A 12,500-nucleotide genomic window follows, 5' to 3' on the forward strand; every position below is an offset into this window, starting at 1 on the left:
CAACATGTTATGTACGTAAAAGCAGTTTTTCTGTGTTTTCAAATCTATATTTTATGTGTGTTGTTTGTTAGGTGTCTTATGTGAGTATAAACCAGTTGTCCATTCGAAATTCATCCCAGTAAGCATTTTCCCCTAGTCTGCCATTATATTTGAAGTTTAGTTTATATTAATGAAAAATGTCCTCAATAATACAACTTTGATTCATATTTTGAAGTGAAGAACGATTTGAAATACTGCAGAACTGGAAGAATTTTTTAAGTGTTTCATACAAATATCGAAGAAAATAGTTGTTTCTCTTTCAAAATACTATGTACTTTAATGTTTAATGTGAATATCAATCAGAATTTCTCTCATGAAGCAGTTGTCCTTTGTTTGCTTTTCCTAATTCATTAAATTAAGCTATTGTATCACTGCTGCACACATGAAATCACAATGACATCCGACTGTTATTTTATTATTAAAAACGTGTGCGAAAAAAAGACGAAAATCGCTAATTTTAAACGCGAAAAATCGCTTAATCAAAATGTAAACAAACCACCCATAACCTTAATTAATGATATTTTCGCATAAATTTCTTTCTTAATTGAAAGGTACATGGCCAAGAACTCGCATTGTACTAAAAAAACGGTCAAAGATAGTTCAGAATAACCCAAAAAAACGCCGAATGCCAAATGTAAACAAACCGTGTAAAATGTTAATTATGCATCTTTTCCAATTTTTTTCTTTATTATGTTAAAGTACTAACTCTGCATAATCACATTTTATGAAAAAGAAGTTAAAACAAATTCAGATTTCAGCAGAAAATAAGAAAATGCGAAATGTAAACAAACCCTGTAAAATGTTAATTATTCATTTTTTCGGCGAATTTTCTTTAATAAGTGAAAGTGAAATGCCCATAAACTGAAATTATAATAAAAATCAGTTTGAAAACAATATAGAATTACGCACAAATTGACTAAATTCATAACTTTAACAAACCACGGAAATTTCCGTACAAAATTATTTTCGCCGTATAGGTTACGGTCGCTCGACCCTCCAGCTCATGGACGTTGCAGACATTTCTGGACGGTAATGAGATTTTCTTTTCGCCGTATGGGTGACGGTTGCTCGATAGTGCATTTTTTGGACTTAGAAATATTTTCAACTTAGTCTGAATCTCGTACTTTGATATTTCTGGACTTGGAAATAATTTGAACTTAGTCTGAATCTCGCACTTCGAAATCTCGTACTTTGATATTTCTGGACTTAGAAATATTTTGGAATTAGTCAGAATCTCGCGCTTTCAAATCTCGTACTTCGCATTTTTTGGACTTAGAAATAATTTGAACTTAGAATCTCGTACTTCCCAAGTCAGAATCTCGTACTTCTTATTTTTAGGACTTAGAAATATTTTCGGCGTTGAAAAACGCGATTTTTCGAAACTTAACCAAATTTTGTAGGAACGTTTTACGAAATGTGTGGACTTAGAAAATATCGAGCTTTTTTCGAAATAAGGCGAAATTTCGAAAATCGTTAATTAATGGTTAATTCGATTTAATTTCACATGTAATCGACTCTTATTTTATTAAAAAAAACATTGTGTGCGAAAAAACGGCGAAAATCGCTCATTTTAAACGCTAAAAATCGCCCAAACAAAATGTAAACAAACCACTCAAAACCTTTACTTTACGTATTTTCCACTAAATTTCTTTCTTATTTATAAGATACAAGGCCACTAAGTAACATTTTACCGAAACACCGGTCAAAAACACTTCAGAAGGACCGAAAAAACAGGCAAATGCCAAATGTAAACAAACCGTGTAAAATGCTAAATATGCATTATTTCGGCAAAATTTATATCATAAGTCAACGGTACGTGCCCATAAACTCAAATTATTTACAAAATTAATTAAAAGCACAACAGAATTACGCACAAATTTACTTAATTCAAAAAGTAAACAAACCATCAAAATCATTAATTTGTAATTTTGTCACCCAATTTTCTACTTTGAATGAACAATATTTAGTCATACGTGAGCACTGTATGTAAAAAGATGATAACAGCAACGCGAAAATCATTGAAAAACACCAAAAACCGAATGTAAACAAACCCCAATCCGCTGTAGTTCGCCTAACGTTGTTGATAATGTTGTACACTGGCCATGTAAAAATGCGTTATTCAGAGTAGTTTCCAACCAAATATCCTTATTCCGCATAAAATGAGCTAAGTAATGCATACAATTACATGAATAAACAAATTTAAATAAAGTTACAAACACACTTTCGTTCGAAGCAAGTCGGCGATCATATATGGAGTACTTTACTTTTGTGGACATCCAATGTTGAATCTCCTTTTCAAGCTAAAACAGGTAATTGAATTGTTTTATACCTTCTACACGAACATGTCGCAATGTAAACAAACCACTTAGTATTTCCACCTAGTTTCATTCTTAATTTAATGCTAAGTAACCAGAACATGAACTTCTACCCAAATTAATTGAAGAAGACTTTAGATTTACACACAAATAGAGTGAACTCAGAATGTAAACAAAGCAACAAAATTACGAAATTACTTTTTGACCGACTTTTCTATCTGAATGAAAGAATACCTACTCTTAATTTAACACTGTAAGTAAAAATATCCTAAAAGCAATGAAAAATAATTAAAAAAATAATTATAAACCAAGTTTAGACAGCCTGAATGTGTAAGCAATATCTAACTCTGATATTCCACATCAATAAATTGCATGCTGAATGAGTTATCCTGCAGATTAATTCATTAGTTTCTCCTTAGTAAAACAGATACATAATATTACAGCTCATCAATGCTTCTTGCTAAAATACTTCACTCATTTGCGTTAACCAGATGTACCTGACAATAGTAATCTTTGTTGTTTGGGTGCAATTGAAGAGTATAAATCAAAATACACAAAACACACTTCAGTTAACGAGGATGAATAGCATTCTTTCAAATGCAAATCAGCAGTACATATTGTTATAGAGTTTAACGATATCGGCTAACTAATACAATACACTTATTCGAATTGCTTCCAGCAAATCATAAAAACATAGTTATTTGGATGAATGAACCACACTCATTAATGTGTATTATTATCAAGAAAAAGGACACTTAACGATACATACCTTTGTAAGTATTTTATTAAGAAAAATAATTTATTACCCAACGAAATTGAATGTAATAATTTTACTGTACACAAAATATGTATTCGAAAGAAAAGTTGCTATTTAGGAACACTAAATAATCAACGATTTATTTCATATTCCTAAGTTATTTTCCGTGTATTATAACTGTTGAAGTACATATGCAAATTACATTTTTGAGTAGACTGTGATAACAATCTTTAAACTTAGGACGGAATGGAATAGGAAATGTATTTCAATGCAAGAATCGTTTCATGCAGACTGAAACTGAAGTTCAGTGATCAACTCATTTGAAAATGCTATAGAATTCTTGATAGATTTGAAAGTGATACCACGAAATTTGAGATTGACTTAATTATACATATCAAAACACATGTCACATGAAGTTGTTACAACTATCATGGCTACAACGTGCAGGTTACCAATTAATTATTCATAGCAGGGAATATTAATATAAAGATTTAATATGGATATCTCATACAAGCTGGAAAACATGGCATTACTATGAGAATTGCACACATATAACTGAGTGAAAAGGGAATTTCCCCGCCTAGTTGGCAGTTAAAAAAAAAAAAAAATGAATAATTACAAACAGTCCAATCAGATGCGTCGCTCGACTTCGCTAAGCCGTTACGTAATCGTCTGTATGCAGCAGCCGTCTCCAACAAAGTAGATAAGTTAAATGAAAATCAAATTATATCTCACGTCTTAAAAAAAATGCCTCAGTGCATACGAAGATTATGTTGAAACATTATAATAATAGGCTGATTATATACGTATTAATATAATTGTGAACATTGTGATTACAAATTGAGATAAAAATCGTGCAATTATGATATTTATTCATCGGCTCATACGTCAACTGTTTTTGAATGACAGAGCACACCTGCATTGCACATTTTCATGGTCTTCTTCACTCGGATTAGATTTAATAGACCGTTGCAGTTCTGAAAGTTGGTATTTTTAGACATGTTTCCTGCGTTTATGTTTTGTTGTAGTCGTAATTTTAAAATAATGCGTAAACTTTGAAGATATTGCAGGTGATCGAAGTTGAATTACCAGTATTCAGCTCCTTTACCCGTCGCCAGGTGATATTCGTCTTATATGCATATGAATTACAAGGAACTGTTAGTTAGACAGACCGTAGTATGGGAAAGAACTTTTTATAAGGCACCATGTTTCAAAATGAAAGCAACAGTGGAGCAACAATTGCATTATGTGATGCACACTGAAATGGATATATAACATATCAGTTATTAAATGTGAACAGAAAAACTCTTGACTTAAAAAATAATTAAATGGTCTTCTTATGAATGTTTCTGAATCGACTTTTCCACTCATAAGATAACAATTTAATTACACTGCATTGTTGTAGGATAAATAAAATCTTTGATTGTTGACGAAATGTTTTATTTTGAACATTATAAAATTGTTGCTTTTGCATCTTATTATGCATGTTCATGGCAGCTTTTGGAAACAATATGTGAGGTGTTTTCTACAAGGACTGTTCACTGTTATACATAAACCACAATCTGACTCTCTTCTGACTACTGTTGTATCCTGTATTACAGTATTGTGTAATTTTTTTTGGAGCTGTATGTGTTTTTAATCGTTAATAAGCAGTGTTGATATGTAATCGAATTGAATCTCATTGATATATCATTGTAATAATCTGCACTTTACGGCATAACTTTAATTCATTTGGATTTTTATAAATCAACAAACACACACTGTTTAGAATATGATAGGAATCTGAATTTGAAACCGAATAATGTTTCTTTAATTATATTGTGTTAACCAATTTCAAATTAATAATTTAATATACGACAGCTAGGTAAAGACGTTATATGAATTCATTAAAGAATTTTTGGCTTAGTTCATTAGATAATTTTTTTTATCAATCAGTCAGTCATAGTGTCTGCACATACAGCAGAATGCATGATATAAAAATTATGAATTGTACAAATTAATAAAGGAAAAAACTGTCACTTGCTGCAGAATACGTAAAATAAGATTTGATTTTGAGCCCTTTTTTTGATTTGTTGAAACTTTATTTCATTACATAGTTCTTATACATTACAGAATTCACAACTTTAAGACACGATCAGTTAATCATCTGAATTATAAATTATAATCAGAAAACAAATGCATTGCATTTACTTTAAGTACATCACACACTCACAATCCATTTTGGATACAGAATTAAAGAAATATTGTAAGGTGAATTGTTTGTATTTCATATTTCTGTCATCAGCTGTAAAGTATGGTATGACACATTTTAGTCGATAGCTTTGAAAAGGAAAGGAACTGTCAGAGTAACTCCTGTTCGACAATTTTTAATAAATTTGATGTGTTTCAGAAATTGATTGGGTAGCTTAATTTTGTGATATACCTGTAATAAGTGGAATATTTTGGAAAAAGTTTTTTTCCAACGTGTCGATTTTAGGCAGTGTACTGTTCATGCAAGCTATGAATCTCTGAATTCAATGATTTTAAGTTTGCTTATATATTTTTAAATCACACTATGTGCATAACAGTAAATATTAACACATCTCCAGTTGAAAATTACGTGGAATTGAAGAACCAGATCTTTTGTTTGATGTTTAAGTGCAATTTTCTTGTTTGCTGTGAGGCAATCTGCATGTTGTCGTCATGTCTTAATTGACTTTACATGTTGAATTTAAATCTTTTTTAGTGAAATAGAAAAGAGTACACATAGTTTTAGTTTATTGATGAGCTTGGTGTGTTAAATCAGAGGTTAAAATGAGGAAATATGTATAATTTGTTACTACACTATGGTGAATCGACATATATGAGTTGTTTGCAATGTATGAAAAATTTTTTATCTGCATTTCTTAAAATTATTTTTGGTGCAGCTCGTACTTATTATGATTTGTAATAGGTTGAACGTCTGATTTTCAAGTCATAGATTTAAAAAGTAAGTCGTTATTTTGGTGTGACAATGCTATTTAGTTCTTGCTTTGTACTGTGTCGAGAAGGTGAACGTTACTGAAAAGAATGTGCAGTGACATAATGACTGAAATCTGTCATATTTTAATATTATTTATTGTTTCAAAGTGTCATAGATTTGTGTGTAACGAATGTTTGATAGGCGTTAACGTTTGAATTAAAGAAATGGAGAATGATTTGTATGTTTAAGTGGTTTGTTTACATGGTGAGATGGTTGTGTTGGACGTATAAAACAGCTTTTCAATGAGATATTAATGTGAAATATTGAAATACTTTACATTTATAATTGAAGGTTTGTTAGGAAATGGTCGTTGAAATTTTTAATAACCTGTTTCAGCTTGAAAAGGAGATTCAACATTGAATGTCCACTGAAGTAAGGTATTCCGTATATGAGCGCCGACTTGCTTCAAAGCAAAGTGTGTTTGTAACTTTACTTATAATTGTTTAAGCATGTGATTGCATGCATTATTTAGCTCATTTTATGCGGAATAAGGATATTTGGTTAAAAATTGCTACGAGTAACGCATTTTTACACGTCCAGTGTGTAACATTATCGAAAACGTTATGTGAAAGCCAGCGGATTACGGTTTGTTTACATTTCGTTTTAGCTTTATTAACTGATTTTCGCGTTGCTATTTGATTATTTTCAGATACAGTGTTGAAATATAAATAAGAATCCTTCCATGAAAGTAAAACACTTGGCGAAAAAGTAAGTACTTTATGATTTATGGTGTTTGTTTACTTTTTGAATCAGGTCAATTTCTGCGTAATTCAGTAGTGTTTATAATAATTTTATTTAAATAATATGAGTTTATGGGCACTTAGCTTCAACTTATGATATGAATTTCGCCGAAATAATGCATAATTAGCATTTTACAATGTTTGTTTACATTTTGCATTATCTTATTTTATGCTTAAATCTGAAATTTTTTAAACTTCTTTTTGATAAAATGTGGTTATTTATTCTTAGTACTGTACCCTAATAAGGAAATTAATTCGAATTGACGCGTATTTAACATTTTACATGGTTTGTTTACATTTTGCATTCGGCCGTTTTTTCGGTAATTCTGAAGTGTTTTTGACCGGTGTTTCGGTAAAATGTTACTTAGTGGCCTTGTATCTTATAAATAAGAAAGAAATTTAGTGGAAAATACGTAAAATAAAGGTTTTGAGTGGTTTGTTTACATTTTGTTTGGGCGATTTTTAGCGTTTAAAATGAGCGATTTTCGCCGTTTTTTCGCACACAATGTTTTTTTCAATAAAATAAGAGTCGATTACATGTGAAATTAAATCGAATTAACCATTAATTAACGATTTTCGAAATTTCGCCTTATTTCGAAAAAAGCTCGATATTTTCTAAGTCCACACATTTCGTAAAACGTTCCTACAAAATTTGGTTAAGTTTCGAAAAATCGCGTTTTTCAATGCCGAAAATATTTCCCAAAAATGCGAAGTACGAGATTTAAAAGTGCGAGAAAATGACTAAGTCCAACTGCGAGAAAAAACGACAAAGTCCCGAAAATCGCGAAAATATTTCAAAGTCCAAAAAAAAAAAACACAGCCGAAGAGCGACCGTAACCCACACGGGGAAACGAGAAGTTCGTATTAGCGTTTTTGCAAAAAAACACCACGGCGAGGGGTCCACGTCGGGAGAAAGCATGCCGAGCTACCGTCACCCTGAAAAACAACCTGTTTGCGCACATGACTGTCGCCACCTTATATGTGGGGTAGTGGTTGACGAGATCGAACGAGGCGCGCGTTGCGTCGTATTTCGATTCTCGCTCAGGCACGGAGGCTCGTACGTTGTTACGGTCAATCGCAAAAGCGTGGAGTACCGCTACGACTGAGAGCTATTTCGTGACGGAACGTTGCACTGGCGTCTCTTTATATGGGATGCTGGGCGGCGAACTTCCTGGGCGCAAAAGCTCTTCACGGGCACGGCTGTGGAGGGGTCGAGGGTTTGGCTACCGCTCTGACCGCAAAGCAGACGTGACGGATTCGTTTGTGCGCTCCTATGAGTTCTTCATGGGAGTGGTGCGTTCGTTTCCTCTCGTGATTCTGGCTTTTAATGAACGGTAAGGAGACAGCCGTTCCTTCGCAGCGAAAGGTCTGCGGGCAGGGACGATATACCGACTGGTTGTTGAGCTGGCTACCGCTTCCGGTCGGGAAACGTCTTTGACCGGTTGCACGCAACTTATCGCGAAGTTCTTTCGTGATGGAGGAGTGTGCGACCCTCCTGCGGACCGGCGTAGTAGTTCTCTTGTCCCTAGGGCCCCCCTCGTCTTCGGGAACTTCGTGTTCGCCGCTAGACGGGGTTGAGAACTGAAAACTTTCACAGCGAGTCTGCGACCAGCTCGGCCCCCGTGCCGTTGCTGGGCGTCCAGACCCGTAATAATAAAAATTGAAACACGGGACCTTTTGAATCTGTGTCCAACGCAGTAAAAATAGCCTCTCGATGCCCACGAAGGCTCACCTCCCGGCGCTGATGCCGTGGAGGACGTAGTGAGTTTTGAACCGCTACCGAAAGCACGAGATTATAAATCTGTGCGTATGAAATAAAAGAGGGAGCCGCCTGGACAACGGCTCCCAGCGCATTTTCCAAGGTGTGCGCTAAGAAATTGGTGGATTCGAGTTGCTCGCAGCTCGAACGTTCTATGAACGTAAAAAAGCTACCTGGTTGATCCTGCCAGTAGTCATATGCTTGTCTCAAAGATTAAGCCATGCATGTCTAAGTACATGCCGTATTAAGGCGAAACCGCGAATGGCTCATTAAATCAGTTATGGTTCCTTGGATCGTACCTTACTACTTGGATAACTGTGGCAATTCTAGAGCTAATACATGCAGCAGAGCTCCGACCCTCTGGGGACGAGCGCTTTTATTAGACCAAAACCAATCGGACCTCGTGTCCGTATCATGTGGTGACTCTGTATAACTTTGGGCTGATCGCACGGGCTCGTCCCGGCGACGTATCTTTCAAGTGTCTGCCTTATCAACTGTCGATGGTAGGTTACGCGCCTACCATGGTCGTAACGGGTGACGGGGAATCAGGGTTCGATTCCGGAGAGGGAGCCTGAGAAACGGCTACCACATCCAAGGAAGGCAGCAGGCGCGCAAATTACCCACTCCCAGAACGGGGAGGTAGTGACGAAAAATAACAATACGGGACTCTTTTGAGACCCCGTAATTGGAATGAGTACACTCTAAATCCTTTAACGAGGATCAATTGGAGGGCAAGTCTGGTGCCAGCAGCCGCGGTAATTCCAGCTCCAATAGCGTATATTAAAGTTGTTGCGGTTAAAAAGCTCGTAGTTGGATCTCAGTTCCAGACGGGTGGTCCGCCTACCGGTGGTTACTGCCTGTTCTGAACAGCCAGCCGGTTTCCTTTGATGATCTTCACCGGTTGTCTTGGGTGACCGGCAAGTTTACTTTGAAAAAATTAGAGTGCTCAAAGCAGGCGTGACGCCTGAATAATGGTGCATGGAATAATGGAATAGGACCTCGGTTCTATTTTGTTGGTTTTCGGAATACGAGGTAATGATTAAGAGGGACAGACGGGGGCATTCGTATTGCGACGCTAGAGGTGAAATTCTTGGACCGTCGCAAGACGAACTACTGCGAAAGCATTTGCCAAGAATGTTTCCATTAATCAAGAACGAAAGTTAGAGGTTCGAAGGCGATCAGATACCGCCCTAGTTCTTTGCGTTTTTTTTTAACCTTTTTTTTTGTTGCCCGGAGCTTGGGCTTGGTTTCCCTGAGGTTATTTATTTCTGTGAGTAGTTTACTTTTTTTTTTTTTTTTAGAGAGTCAGTATATTTTTTTATAGGGGCACGGCCGGCTCGTTGGGCAAGTTTGTTGGTTGGAGGGGTGGGCCCCCTTTGGTCATAAGATCGATCTATGTCGATTAGGTGGACTGGGGGCTGCGCCCAGATTTGTACCGCCCTAGTTCTAACCATAAACGATGCCAGCCAGCGATCCGGCTGTGTTCCTCAAATGACACGCCGGGCAGCTTCCGGGAAACCAAAGCTTTTGGGTTCCGGGGGAAGTATGGTTGCAAAGCTGAAACTTAAAGGAATTGACGGAAGGGCACCACCAGGAATGGAGCCTGCGGCTTAATTTGACTCAACACGGGAAAACTTACCCGGCCCGGACACAGGAAGGATTGACAGATTAAGAGCTCTTTCTTGATTCTGTGGGTGGTGGTGCATGGCCGTTCTTAGTTGGTGGAGCGATTTGTCTGGTTAATTCCGATAACGAACGAGACTCTAGCCTACTAAATAGACGCTCCGATCCTTCGAGTCGGACGTTCTTCTTAGAGGGACAAGCGGCGTTTAGCCGCACGAGACAGAGCAATAACAGGTCTGTGATGCCCTTAGATGTCCGGGGCCGCACGCGCGCTACATTGAAGGAATCAGCGTGTGCTTTCCCTGTCCGACAGGACTGGGTAACCCGTTGAACCTCCTTCGTGCTGGGGATAGGGGCTTGTAATTGTTCCCCTTGAACGAGGAATTCCCAGTAAGCACGAGTCATAAGCTCGTGTTGATTACGTCCCTGCCCTTTGTACACACCGCCCGTCGCTACTACCGATTGAATGATTTAGTGAGGTCTTCGGACTGGCTCTCGAAGCGGCTTTCGGGTCGCGTCGGCGTGCCGGAAAGATGACCAAACTTGATCATTTAGAGGAAGTAAAAGTCGTAACAAGGTTTCCGTAGGTGAACCTGCGGAAGGATCATTACCGATGGTCAGATTCGTCTGGCAAAAACATTGGTTAAACTCGGGGAGGAGGGTTCGCCTTCCTTCCCTGTGCTGCGCGCCACAGAGCGGCGTGGAAGCACAGAAAAAAACTTTGAATGCTTATTTTTGAAATCCCAAGTGGTCTCGTACCCACATCGAGGTGCCTAGTATAATTTCCCGGTCGCAGATTGACGACAAGAGGGAGGTGTTGGACTTTCGGGTCCGATGCTAGGTTTAATGAGTACCGCCACAGTTGGTGGACCGCCTCGCGGGTACGATATCCCGGTGGGGCCCTCTGAAGGAAGAGCGACGGAGAGCTCGCGACTTCGGTCGACTTCTGGTGGGGTCACTTTCCGTGAATTGAACGCTTCTCCGTGCTTCCCCGCAAGGGGAGGTATTTCTTTCATAAGACTTTTGAACGCAAATGGAACCCCTCGGGGATCCATATAATAAAGATGACAACTCTGAGCAGTGGATCACTCGGCTCACGGGTCGATGAAGAACGCAGCCAGCTGCGAGACTTGGTGTGAATTGCAGGACACATTGAGCACTGATTTTTCGAACGCGCATTGCGGTCTCGGGTGATACCCGGGACCTCGCCTGTCTGAGGGTCGGATGAGACTTGCCGAAGGAGCTTGCTCCTACTTGGTCGTATCGGACGTCAAACTCCGTCGACCTAAGGTCTCGTATCCCCTTGGCCGAGAAGCGCACCATTTGAGAGGACGCTCGAGGGCGGGAGAGACGATGCATAAAGATACCGAGGACGGTAGAGGAAGCCGTGACCTCTGGTAAGTAATATGAAATGAGAAGCGTATACATGAGTTATACGACAAATGGCTTTGTGGCAAAAATTGATGGTATAAGATTGGTATGAATATCAAATCTAATAAAAATGAAAATCATTATACAAGTTGGCAATGATTTGATTAATATGAGAGAAAGGTATCGGACTGATACCCCGAATGGCGTCGGAGGGGCGCCTGAAATATTGCATTGTCTCCCATACTCTGAGCCTTTGGTGTGCGAAATGGCTGGATGTAAGGGTTGAAGATACTATAGAATTCGTGTATAACACGGGCACGAAATAATTATATTGTCGACCTCAGATCAGACGAGACGACCCGCTGAATTTAAGCATATAAATAAGCGGAGGAAAAGAAACCAACAGGGATTCCCTTAGTAGCGGCGAGCGAACCGGGATGAGCCCAGCGCCGAATTCCGCACTCTTTGGGTGTTGGAAAATGTGGCGTATAGGAGTGAGCGTTCCGGAGGTTGACTCTGCAGCAAGTCCCCCTGACCGGGGCTGTTACCCAGAGCGGGTGCGAGGCCCATAGCTGCTAGGTCTCCTTTGGATGCGATCTCCTGGGAGTCGGGTTGCTTGGGAGTGCAACCCTAATCGGGTGGTAAACTCCACCTAAGGCTAAATACTGCCGTGAGACCGATAGCAAACAAGTACCGTGAGGGAAAGTTGCAAAGAACTTTGAAGAGAGAGTTCAAGAGTACGTGAAACTGCTCAGAGGTAAACGGGTGGGCCCTCGAAATCCTGTGGCGGGAGGATTCAGTTGGGCTTCCGTGGCAGCACTGGCCGACTGACCAAAACGGATCCCAGAACTGGGCCGGGTCGGCTGTGCAGGTTACGGTTCTCGACGCATTTTCT

The 12,500-nt window shown here is 38.6% G+C and overlaps 1 non-coding gene and 2 pseudogenes across 1 annotated transcript; all 3 read left to right on the forward strand.

Moving 5' to 3' along the window:
• Nucleotides 1-8,781: 8,781 nt before the first annotated feature.
• Nucleotides 8,782-10,844, forward strand: LOC146994490 (small subunit ribosomal RNA; annotated as a pseudogene).
• Nucleotides 10,845-11,303: 459 nt separating this feature from the next.
• Nucleotides 11,304-11,457, forward strand: LOC146994491 (5.8S ribosomal RNA). Its single transcript, XR_015044290.1, has one exon. It is a non-coding gene; the product is annotated as a 5.8S ribosomal RNA (ribosomal RNA).
• A 483-nt stretch (nucleotides 11,458-11,940) lies between these two features.
• The window catches only part of LOC118180734 (large subunit ribosomal RNA), a 4,435-nt pseudogene continuing 3,875 nt past the window's right edge, over nucleotides 11,941-12,500 (forward strand).

This window comes from Stegodyphus dumicola, chromosome 11, assembly GCF_044657685.1.
Source record: "Stegodyphus dumicola isolate Sdum_Otavi_A_Nest chromosome 11, ASM4465768v1".
Taxonomy (NCBI): Eukaryota; Metazoa; Arthropoda; class Arachnida; order Araneae; family Eresidae; genus Stegodyphus; species Stegodyphus dumicola.